Here is an 11,570-nt window from a genome sequence, read left to right as displayed (position 1 = left end):
AACTCATTCAGTTCCCTGAGACCTGACCCCAAGACAACTTTAATCCATTCATGAAGGTTTAACCTTCTTAGTCTAATTATGTTTCATCAGACCATTCCCCTTAAAAGTTCTGCTACCTCAATGCTGTGACATCGAAGTCCAAGCCTCCAGAATGTGGATCCTTGTGGGACAAACCATAGTACCCAGGAACAAAGTATATATTTTCGCACATGAATATAATTTTGCATAGCATTGAAATACAGATTCTGGATACAATCTAATGAAAGCCTGAAAATGGTATTCTGCAATATGAAACATCTCACTGGTTTATAATTTCTTGAAAACTAACAAAAGTTAACTTGTTTTTTTCATTACAACTTTGATTCACTTTGGAATTTGACCCATATATTGTAACATTGATTTTCCTATCATAAAGTCAAATGATAAGAAGTCAAATGATCTTTCTAAATTTATTGGGATTTGTACTTAATTATTTTTATTTCTGAGTAAAAAATTCCTATTCTATTTAAATTTTTTTTTTTCCTATTTAAATTGAATGCGATATTTTGATGTGACTATTTTGGCCTCTGAACTCAAATTAGGCCAGTTGTCTTGAATAATCTCTTTCTCTGTCTGCCAAGTTTTTCTTTGTCCTTTTTGGCCTCTAAACTTGGTTTTGTTCTGTACAGACTCCTTTGTAGAACTGGAACATGAGGTTGTCTAGGTCAGGGCAAGCCAGCTGGGTTGGATAGAACGTGGGGTCAGAGGTAGCTTCATTTGACAAGGATTGGTAAGTCTGATCCAGTTTACTAAGTCTTAGAGTGCTAGAATTTTCCACTCTGTAAGCACAATTCTAAGACATCTTTGTCTTTTTCTGGCTCTTAGAATATCTTGGTCTTTGTTGTGTTTATTTGTATAATCACTCAAGTTCTGATCAATTGGTTTAGTATATGTAGTGGCCATTTATGTACTTCCACCTTTATTCGCTTGATCACATCTTTTACTTCCGGGTCAAAGCCCTCCTACGCCAGTGGTTCCATATCTATGGAATTGGTGTCCATTTTAGGTAAGTCACCATTTTTATTTCTCATTTTCTCTCAGCAGATATACTTACTAGGTTAAAGGCTCTGAGCACTGAGGGAAATATAGACATGTGTAAAACAGGATCTAAATGTTTGAAGAGTAGTGGAGGAGGAGAGGTAAGTCTTGGCCATAGCTATAGAGTAAACTGTACAAGAAGGTGGAAGCTGTTAGGACTCTGTGCTTTGGGTTCCTTCACAGGAAGAGCCTACACACCCTGCTGCTCTGCTCACCTTGTCTTGGCTTGCCTCTGGTGCATCTGTGCTGCTCCAGCTGAGCTCGCTTGCATACTCTTTAAACCCCTTCCTCTCTCCATCTCTTTGAATTCTTCTATTAAGGTGAGAAAAAAATCTCACCTGGGTAGGGAGCAGCTGAAGCTGGAAATACTTTGGTCCTGAGAAAAAAATTTGCCTGAGGCAATTCCAGTCATTAGTCACTAGGCAACCCTGTGTCTTACGGTACTAACTTTTTCAAAAGTATAAGTGAACGCCACTACTGTTGTTGTTCAGTTCTTCTTTTCCCATCTGGAAAGAGGGCTCCACCTGACCTGAGCTTTCGTCTCTTGTCTTATTTTCTAAATCCCCTCGCTGTTTTTTCCCAGGACCATCAAGAACTGCACAGGTCTTGGCACTCCTGACCACTTCTTTATCTTGCTGCTTCAGATATGATAAACACGGAGCAGGATTGGTGTTACACCACCCCTACATGTATTTAGGAATGAAATGATACGTACTAATATCGCAGTGTTGCTGACCTCTAAGAGGGGCAGGTACCCAGTTTGCTCCAGAAACCCAGCACAGGTCGTCATCTTTATCAAGCTTTAATTAAGCCAACTTTTAGTAGAACTTCAACATTTCATCAAGTAAAAGAAGTTGTTTCATCGGTGTTCTCTTATTTCGGGTACTTACCAATATTGTAATAGCCTAGATTTCAATTTTAAACATAGAAATACAGTGTTTCAATGCTGAAGTAAATAATTTGTATAGGCTACCTACAATGCCACCTTTTATAACATTAATGTCTTTGGAAAAATGTATTTCACATGCTATATGATGGCCTTTCCATATATGGAAATTCTTAAACACTTGATTGGTTTTATCCATCCTGTTTTCAGTTCTGGCTATCTTCAAAATGGTGCCCTTGTTCCAAACTGGTTGGTTTAGCTATGAAAATTGAGTTCTGTTTAATCCGTGGCATTTTCTGGGTGATTTGTTTCTCTTGTATCAAGATTCCTGCCCCTAACCTCAATAAATTTATGATTTTTCAGGCCTTGTATGTAGTAGTTCAATCTTTATAAAAAATTTTGAATCACAGCAAAGGAATCATGTTTGCTAGTTTATTTTAGTCTAGAATGACTTTGTACTCTGGTCTGATATTTATCATTCAATAAGTGTTGAACATTAAGTGTGTACTGAACTTGATGGTAGGCACCAAGAGAGATACAAGAATAGCTTATTCTTAGGAAACATCTGGTGTGCTTGTGATGGAACAAAGAAGCAAAACCAAAACCATCAGGCAAAAAATGATAAAGGAAGAGAGAAGTCTGACTGTGAAGTGACAGCAGTGATAAGAAAGAACAGGGAAGGATCACCAGTTAAGAATTCAGTGTCAGGGGCTGGGGATTTAGCTCAGTGGCAAAAGCGCCTGCCTGGCAAGCGCAAGGTCGTGAGTTCGGTTCCTGGTACCGGAGAAAAACCAAAAAAAAAAAAAAAAAAAAAAACAGAATTCAGTGTCATACTATTTTTCTAATATAACCCGAGAGGCAAGTGTCCGATGATTCTTACGTGCTCTGTGTATGATATATATGCTCTAGCCTATGCGGTAGGAGATGCCTGGAGCTAGGCCAACTCTTTACAAGTCCCTCTACTTGTAGTTTTTGGTGTGTATTCTTTATGATTAGAAACACTGTAATTGTCAATATCTTTAGTTTCTTTTGAGGAATACTAAATGATAAGTTAGCAATATTCTCTTTTCCCCTCAAGGCGATACTTTTGAAATCTGTTTACTTAGAAGAATCTTGAATCTGTAGAGATCTGAGTGCAATTGTGAATCCAAAGAAAACACCCATCTATTTTCAGCAAGTCTGTGGACTCCAAGTCTTTTCTTAGCCCATTCTTTCAGACCACAGTCAGCCTTTTGTCCCGCAGGACTTCCCTGACATGAATACCCGCAGATGAACAGTCTTTCCCTGTATTGAAAATGATTGTTCTCCGGCCGTAATTGTCTCCTCGTTCCCACCACTGTACTGCAGGATTTTAGGGTAGCTAAGTCTTCCAGAGCCACATGAGTGAAAGGGTTATGCTGGCATCTCCACAAGTCTATACCTTGCTGTTCTCTCCTTTATTCTTCGGTTCACTTTTTATGTTCCAAGTGAGGATACATTCCTACAAGAAAAATATGGAGAATAAGAAAAATCTAGTCTTCTCTTCACCCAAAAGCAATCTTGGTATATTTTCTGAAAGCATTTCAGTGTATTTTCCTGCCATTTTTTTCTACCCATGAGTGTTTACTTTTTGTATTTATAATTATTCTACACAGTTTTACATCCTCTTTTTTTTATTTATAGGAAGCAATTTTTCATCTATAGTAATTACAGAAACATGTAGTTTGTCTTTTTATAAGTGCTTAGGTTCCCTATAGTGAACAGATTATAGTTTGATAATTCTATCACTATTTAATATTTCATTTCCATCCTATCTTTAAAACTATTGTTAGTAATGGTATGAGATACACACACACACACACACACACACATATATATATATATATATAGAGAGAGAGAGAGAGAGAGAGAGAGAGAGAAAGAGAGGGAGATAGATAGATAGATAGATAGATAGATAGATAGATAGATAGATAGATAGAAAATGTTTTATTATGTAGGGCTCTTTTCTACATACAGAGCCTCCTGGATGTCGTTTCTATGATGAAGGGTACCACTTGTCTTTAGATTCTGGTTATATATTGTCAGATTCCTTTATAAATCGGTTTTCTTGAAAACCAGTTTTGCATGTCACCTGCCCACTCAGGAATTTTCATTCCATTACCTCTCTGTTGCCTGTAGGCTGAAGTCCATGTCCTTCTGTTTGCCCTTTTCTCTTTTTGAAGACCAGTTTTCTTTTTGTTTTAACCAGCTGCCTATCACTGAGCATTTACACTGCATCTCAGTTTCCCACATTATAAAAAAAATTGTGCAGGAAATATTCTCTCATGCATTGTATCTTTGCCCATATTTTCTGGATTATTTATTTGGGACAAAGGATCAGAAATAAGATACTGGGTTAAAGAATATTAAATATTCCATGAAACTGATAGCTGAGTTTCTTTTAAATAAGGTGATATCAATTTACAAATTTACCAGCATGTACAATCTTCCTGGAAGTGGGTATAATTTTTTTTAATGCACTTTAAGGGAATATGAGGGGGAGATGACCATGTTGTTTCAGTTTGCATTGCTTTCATTACTAGAGAGGTTGAATTTTTGCCCACATTATTTGTTGGTTAATTGTATTTTCTTCAGCATCACTTTCAAGACCTTCTAAAATTTAGACCTGCCCTTTTCACCTTATCTGCTGTTATTCAAACCCACAAATATTTGTTAAACTCCTGCAAACCACCTTTCCCCTCCCCCAACAAATACACTTTACTCAAGCTAATCTCCCTATGGCTCATTTGAATGCTTTTGTTCGTGTCTTTTCTACTCTGAAAATGCCTGTCTCTTCTTCGTAAGCTGTGCTGATTTTCCATCTTTCAGGTTCAGCTCAAACCTTTCTTCCTCTTGGAAGTTTTTCCTCACTTGACTATGGCTTGTTTTAGAGCAAGTGCTAGGCCTGGTGCCTTATTCAGGGTCTGCCCTGTGTCACAGATGATGAAGGTACTCGTTGAGATAGGTGTATCAAGATTTAACTTTTGGGGCGGTTGCTTAGTCCTCGAGCCTCGGGTTCTTCATTTCCGTGTTCCTGTGTTACGGGATGATCACTGTACCGTGTCCACCTCTGGAACTGTTAGGAGGAACAGAAGTCATGAAGCTTCTGAAGGGCCCAGGGTGGTAGTGTGTGGTGTGTAGGGTGCTCTTGCTTTGTGCCTGTTGTTTTAAATTAATTGCATGAATGAACCAGTCGTCTCACCATTTGTTTGACTGTGGGGCTCCTGGTATACTCTAGACTTCTATACACTCTCTTGGAAAAGAGTTATGTACTCTGAAGTAAACACCAAGTTCTTAAAGGGTAGGATTCCGTTTAAGTCTTCTGCACATCGTAAAGCACCATGTAAATTCTGCCTGTGTAGTTGGGCAACTTCGGTAGTGGTGAAAACGAGAGCATCACAGTGCTGAGGACCTTGTTTTCAGTCTGGAAGCCTTTACTGCGCCTTTACTAGAATTTGAGGGCCTTTTAAAAATGTTTAGTTTTGTTGCTTATTCAGCCAAAATGGAGTTAGTTATTCAGTCCAAAATAGTAAAAAGACCCAAATTACACCACCGGATTTCACTTTTCCATATAGTGTTTCAAAGTGTTGTATTCATTAATATTTGTGAAAAACCTATGGTTAATACCACAAGAAGCCATAAACTAAACCAGATTCTTTCCCCTTTTAACTTTCACATGACTTGGATTAACAACAGTGTTACTCCCTTATTTACACCTGGGATTTCCAAGCATTCTGAAAAAGCTGCAACAATGATTCATGTTTAGTCACTATGTGACTGGCTATTTTCATTTATTTAAAGTGTAAACAACAAAAAATATCTGGAATAAAGATCTCCATGTATTTTAACTAGTGACAGATGCTATGATCAGTATTTCTACTTAAGTCAGGCATTTTTTACGTACACCTCAAGCCTTGCAATTAAGCTTTATGCCTTTCCAAGCATAACAGTTAACCAATAAACCAAAATATCAGCCTGGTCTGGCTTAGCTCAGCGGTCTTCTGATTTCTTCCAGTCTGTTTGATGTGGAGGCTTACTGAGATTTATCTACTGAGCTGTTCATAGTTTGTAGGGCTGGGAGCACTGGCTATATTATATAAGATTCCCTTAGTGGCGGAAGAGTTTAGACAGCCTCTACAGTGTAGATAGTTGGGTCTGTTGTGCTGATCATGGTTTTGTTAAAATTTTTAAGACTGTTGTCAGACATTTTTATTAATAGTCAATGATTTTTCTTATTTCCAAGTTTGTACTGTAAGCCTCAAAACAGATGTGGTTTGATTAGTTCAGTTTAGTAGAAAGTTTAACTTTCGGTAGAAATCTATGGAGATTTGAAAGCTTTTCCAGTTGTTTAGACCAGTTTATCCACAAGAGAAATAAAAATACAAATATGCAGTAGTTGATCTTAAGCTATGTGGGGAGGAAAATACCATTCTATTGTCATTCATGGGAGAAATATCAGTATACCCAACTTTACAACAAAGCCTGGAAAGGACTCTTCAACAATTATCTCATGTATTTCTAGTGGGAATGCTCAATAAGAAGTACTATTGTCCCCATTCTTGATGACATACTTGGAATTTAGATGATTAATTTACTATATGCCTCCTGTCTAGTCTAGTATAAAGCAGAGCTGATGTTCAAATTCAAATGACTCCCGAGTTACTTTTTATTATATCAAAGCTTTTTGTTCAATAATATATAGTATTCCTAAAAGTAATAAAGTTTTACCTGTTTTCCAGTGATTTAATCTCATTCTCTTTCTTGAGAAGTAGAATAAAATGAAATGTTTACCCTGCTGGAGATAAGAAAATAAGGTCATATTAGAGGAATAATTAAACATTCATTCTTTCAAGAATTGAATGTATTTCATGTATTGAAATACCTCCTAAAGTTTTGTGTAATTGAGTTGAAGCCGTGTCCCCAAGGCTGTTAGAAAAGTGCCTCTGCAATGTAAATGCACAATACACTTCACTGTTTTTTGCATTCATTTATTTATTGGGGTTGATGGACAGCTGCTATGTGCCAGGTGATATGCTGGCCATTAGAAGGTAAATAAGTCAGTCTTTGGCCTCAATGATTTTGGAGTCAAGTAGAAAAGATAGGCTTTGCTGGGTGTGGTGGTGCACGCCTATAATCCCAGCACTCACCTGTGATCCCAGCACTCACCTGTAATCCCAGCAGTCCAGATGCTGAGGCAGGAGGATCATTGTGAGTTCAAAACCATCCTGGGGTACAAAGTGAGCTCAAGGCAAGCCTGAACTGCATAGCAAGACCCTGTCTCAAAAAGAAGAAAGAAAAAGAAAAGACACGCTTCAACTACATGCCCATAGCATGAATCTTGTATTACCAGAGAAGGCTTCCTGTAAGAGGCAAGGTCTGAGCTTGAAGGAAATGTGTAGGGAGAAGGAGCGCCAAGAGGGTAGTTGATAATAGCGAAGGTTCGGTATAACATATTTCCTGAAGATTTACGGTGCTGTTAGGCACTGCGACTCTCCAGTCATAGTGTCAGGTATGCAGTTAAAGTACTGAGTTGTGGACTCCTTTTCTGTGGAATATTTTGCAAAGAACTGTGTTTTAAACAACATACTTGGGGGGAATGGATGGGCTAAGTGGTGAGAGGAAGACAGACCTGAGGCAGGCAAGGATGATGCACAGTGGGAGATGTTGGCTGGGATAGTACAACAGTAGATTTGACAAGACTTGGTAGAGAATGAGGGGACCAAGGAAGAGGAAAGATAAGTGGGATGATAGCTGAGATTGGCATTGGCCAGTTGACAGGAGGTGAGAATTCAGAGGAACAGATGGGTCGGGGAAGACTCTAGGTTCAGTTTTGCATCTGTTTTGGGATGCTTGAAGGACATCCAGTGGGACATACCCATTTGGCAGTTCGATACATGGGGTCTGGAGCCCAGCAGTGGGGTCTGGGCTAGTAAGAGTCATCTGTGGATAGATGGTATCTATGCCAGCCGTGAATGGGGTCACCCAAGATGGACTCCAGGAGGCATCAGTAATTAAGTGATGTGTGCAGGAAGAGGGTCTGTCAGCAGAGACTGTTGCAGTAATTTAATATTCTTTGGGACATGCTTGTCTCTTTCAAGATCTGTGAGTATTTTGTTTTGTTTTGTTTGTTTTTTTGGAAAGAGCCTGAATCCACCCATGCAGGAAATCTACTCTGGGGTACCACTCCCAAGAATCTGGGTAATTGTGGAGGAGGCACTTCACCCACACCCTCAGCTCCCTGAGGAGAGCCGCTTGGCCCCCACCCAACCCTTCTGAACTCAGTGGGGGAAAGTGGAACCATCTTGCATAGTTAAGTTTTTGAGTGTTAGGTCCTTAAGTGTAACTGGAGAAATAATGAAAGAGAAGTATTCCACTGGATTAAATAAGTTTAATGGATTTTAATTTTCCCGATAAACTATTATTAAGAAATTGTTTTGGAGATTTTCTCCCTGAGTAGGATTAGCTAACCTACATTTTTCATTTGGTTAAGTAGTTCTTTAATTAGAAAGCAAGATTTGAAGGCTTGTTTCCCATTGCTTTATATAGGGAGAGAAGGTATGTGAAACGGCCAAATGAAGGTTTTCCTTACGAGAGTGAGGAGCAGGGAAAATGAGGAAATTATAACATGTTAGGGGAAAGGGTTCTCTTCATCCAGGGTACCTGCTTTTATCTTCAATCTGGAAGCCTCTGCTGGCAGGGTTTTTTCTCCCCTTATTTTTGTCATGCCAAGAGTTGCATATTTCTGGCAAAATGTTCATTACTGGCTGGGAGTGCGCAAGAAATCCTTTGCCAGGGAATTAAGCAAGCAGAAGTCTGTCAAAACAAATATTCTAGTTTGAAAATATAGTCCTGCAGGGGAAGGGGGAGGGGCAAGCAGAGGAGGCAGCCAGGGCATGTTCCGAGGCTGAGTATTTATTTCATAAGAATTCTGTGTTCTGAAAGACTGTTGTTTGTAGGAGTGCTGGAGGAAGCAAGATTGCAGTACGTTAAATGTACTGATGAGGAAGGATGGGGTTTCTGGGTATTTGAGGTTTGCTCTTAGGTTCAGCATGCCGCTCATATGGTGACAGCATTTGCTAAGAGTAAAGCATTTTACTAACACATAGCCTTTTAAATTCAATTCAAGAGGCATTTAACAAAACTTATGTTTACATGGAAAAACTCTGAGGCCCGAGGATATTAAACACATAAACAAACATGCACATAAACACCAGTCCACTTCATAAGCATTTATTTGGTTAGAAAATGCCAACTTTATATAACTCCAATCTTAAAAGTGTTTGCTGATTGGTTCTAAAAAAGCAAAACCAGTTTTCTAACTTTTCTTTCTACCTTTTCCTTGTTACTTAAAACAATTATTTTATAAATGAATATAAGTATAAATCAGATAAATGAAAGTTTTAAAATTTTTCCTTGCTATAAAGTTGCTCAGGGTAACTATAATAGCAGTTAATCTTCAAGTCAGAGAAACATTCTTGTTAGTTTGCTGACGCTGTTGTTAGTACCCATGGGGATGGATGTGTACATTTTCCATATTAATCTTGAAAATAAAAGCCATCGTATGCAAAGGGGTATCTACAGGGTATCCTGACCAATATATCTACATGCATGATTTCTGAGAGTTTAAAAAATAAAACGTGCTACTTCATGGTATTAGTATAAATGACTATACATGATAGAATGTATTAGAAACAAAGAAAAGCCTTCAAATAATGTTAATAAAATACTACTTTACTCTTATCTCCTTCTGGCACATTTTAGACCTGCCTTTAGCAGTTAAAAGAACACATGTTTGTATCCAGAGCATTGGGAGGAAGTCTTTTTGCTCTTTAATTCCCTGATTTGATACACTTGAGTCTCTGGAAGAAAGATTAATTAATGTAAAATTTCTTTAATTTTAGTAATTCAAAAGAATAAAAACTTGTTGGGGGCTTGAAAAGATCATGGTGCACCATTGGAATTTGCCTTTAGTAAATGTAACATTTGTTTTCTGAAGAATTATAACAACATACTTAAATTCCAGAACAGTAAGCAAAATAGCTTAAGTTCACTGACTTGAAATAACATTCTTTTATACTGCACAGTTCTAAAATAAATACTTAAAAGAAACAGAGAGCAAGCCATTCTATCTTGGATTTCATTTTCCTTCAGATAGAACAGCTAGAACAAACATTCTTGCTAGTTAACATTGCCTGTGTTTTTATGAAGTTAATAACTGACCTGTCAATCACGCCCTATATAAATACGGTAGTTGAATGCTTTCTGCTTTAGAAGCACTTTTATTTACAAGAGCTGCCAGCCAAGATTTCCAAAGGACTCCACGGGCTGTTTGCTTTGATCTGTTTTGAGGGCTGGTCTCTTTATACCTGTTGGTTTGCTCTTTATGATACCTTTGTGTAATCAGGTATGGGGAGAGCAGATGTGCAGAATAAACATGTCTTAAGGAAACCAAGGCTCAAGAGAAATTGTGTAATTATGAACCAATAGCTGTAGAAAAAGAGAGAGAATATTTTCTTAAATCAATTTAGTGGCTGTTTTGACAAGAGAACAGATGTCATGGTATTCACCCCAGAGAAGCCAGAGCCTTTGTGTTAAGCCTCAGTTTATAATGGTCTGAGGAGGTGTGTGTGTCCCCACCTCTCAAACTGCTGCCACTCTTAAATTTGTAACTTGCTGAGATGTTGCAGCTCTTCTCAGTTGACTTTTGCCTTTGACCTTTGTCATTTGCTTCTTCCCTAGGAAATGTTTACCACATGTCTCTTTCCAAACAGTCGTCTCTCTGTGGGAATCCTTACCTTTGCATTTTGAACTGGAAATGCTTTTTCACGTTTAAGGCAAAAACAGCATGGCTTTTGGTTGTTCTGTGATTTTGAATTGGGGTTTTTCCTAACACTAGGGGCCAAATTTGTCCTTGTATCCCCCACAATGTCAAATATACTTGCTCTTTAAATACAGAAGTGAAGAGAGATGACAGTTCTTGCCCAAAAAACTACCGAGTTTAGTGTCTTACCTTTTAATTGAATGTTGCTCTTAATTCCTGTGTATTATATTTACATGTTACTTTTATCTAAGAATCAACTGTTTGAACATATTGGAAAGATGGTTAACTTATTTTAGTTTGAAATTTAAAAGCTTATTCTACTTTTTTTAAACTAGAAATTTTGTATCACTTAGTGCTTAAGAGGAAACAATTAAGAGATTTTCAGGCACTTGGAATAGTTCACTACTTTGAGAAGTTCTCTTTATGTGCTTCATGTTGATCTTACTGGCATTTTTTGGTTGGCACCTTTCCCTGTTGTAACACTGGCATGAATCTTTGATTTTTCTGTTGAACATGTCCCAAAGTTTAGAAAGTAGGTCTTTTATTAATTGGAGTTTTCTCTTTCCTTTGTTGTTCAAAATCTAGTGTCTTTATTTGTTATTATTGGAATTATTTGGTTCTTTGTTTATAGTTTTAAAATGCTGGCATCTCTGTGATAATCCACAAAGTGTAAAACAGCCCAGACTACTGTTGGTTCAGCAGCCTTCTTCAGATGATCATTTTGCCAGAGTGAAATTATTTGGCATACATTAAGGTAGATTAAAGCGT

The 11,570-nt window shown here is 37.8% G+C and overlaps 1 protein-coding gene across 1 annotated transcript in view; it reads left to right on the top strand.

The window, feature by feature from the left end:
• Thada (thyroid adenoma associated) overlaps window positions 1-11,570 on the top strand; it is a 321,327-nt gene that overhangs the window by 101,351 nt on the left and 208,406 nt on the right.

Source organism: Chinchilla lanigera, unplaced genomic scaffold (genome assembly GCF_000276665.1).
Source record: "Chinchilla lanigera isolate Chin_1 unplaced genomic scaffold, ChiLan1.0 scaffold00040, whole genome shotgun sequence".
NCBI lineage: Eukaryota > Metazoa > Chordata > Mammalia > Rodentia > Chinchillidae > Chinchilla > Chinchilla lanigera.
Note: the sequence above shows the minus strand (reverse complement) of the source record. Positions and strands in the feature narration are given on the sequence as shown.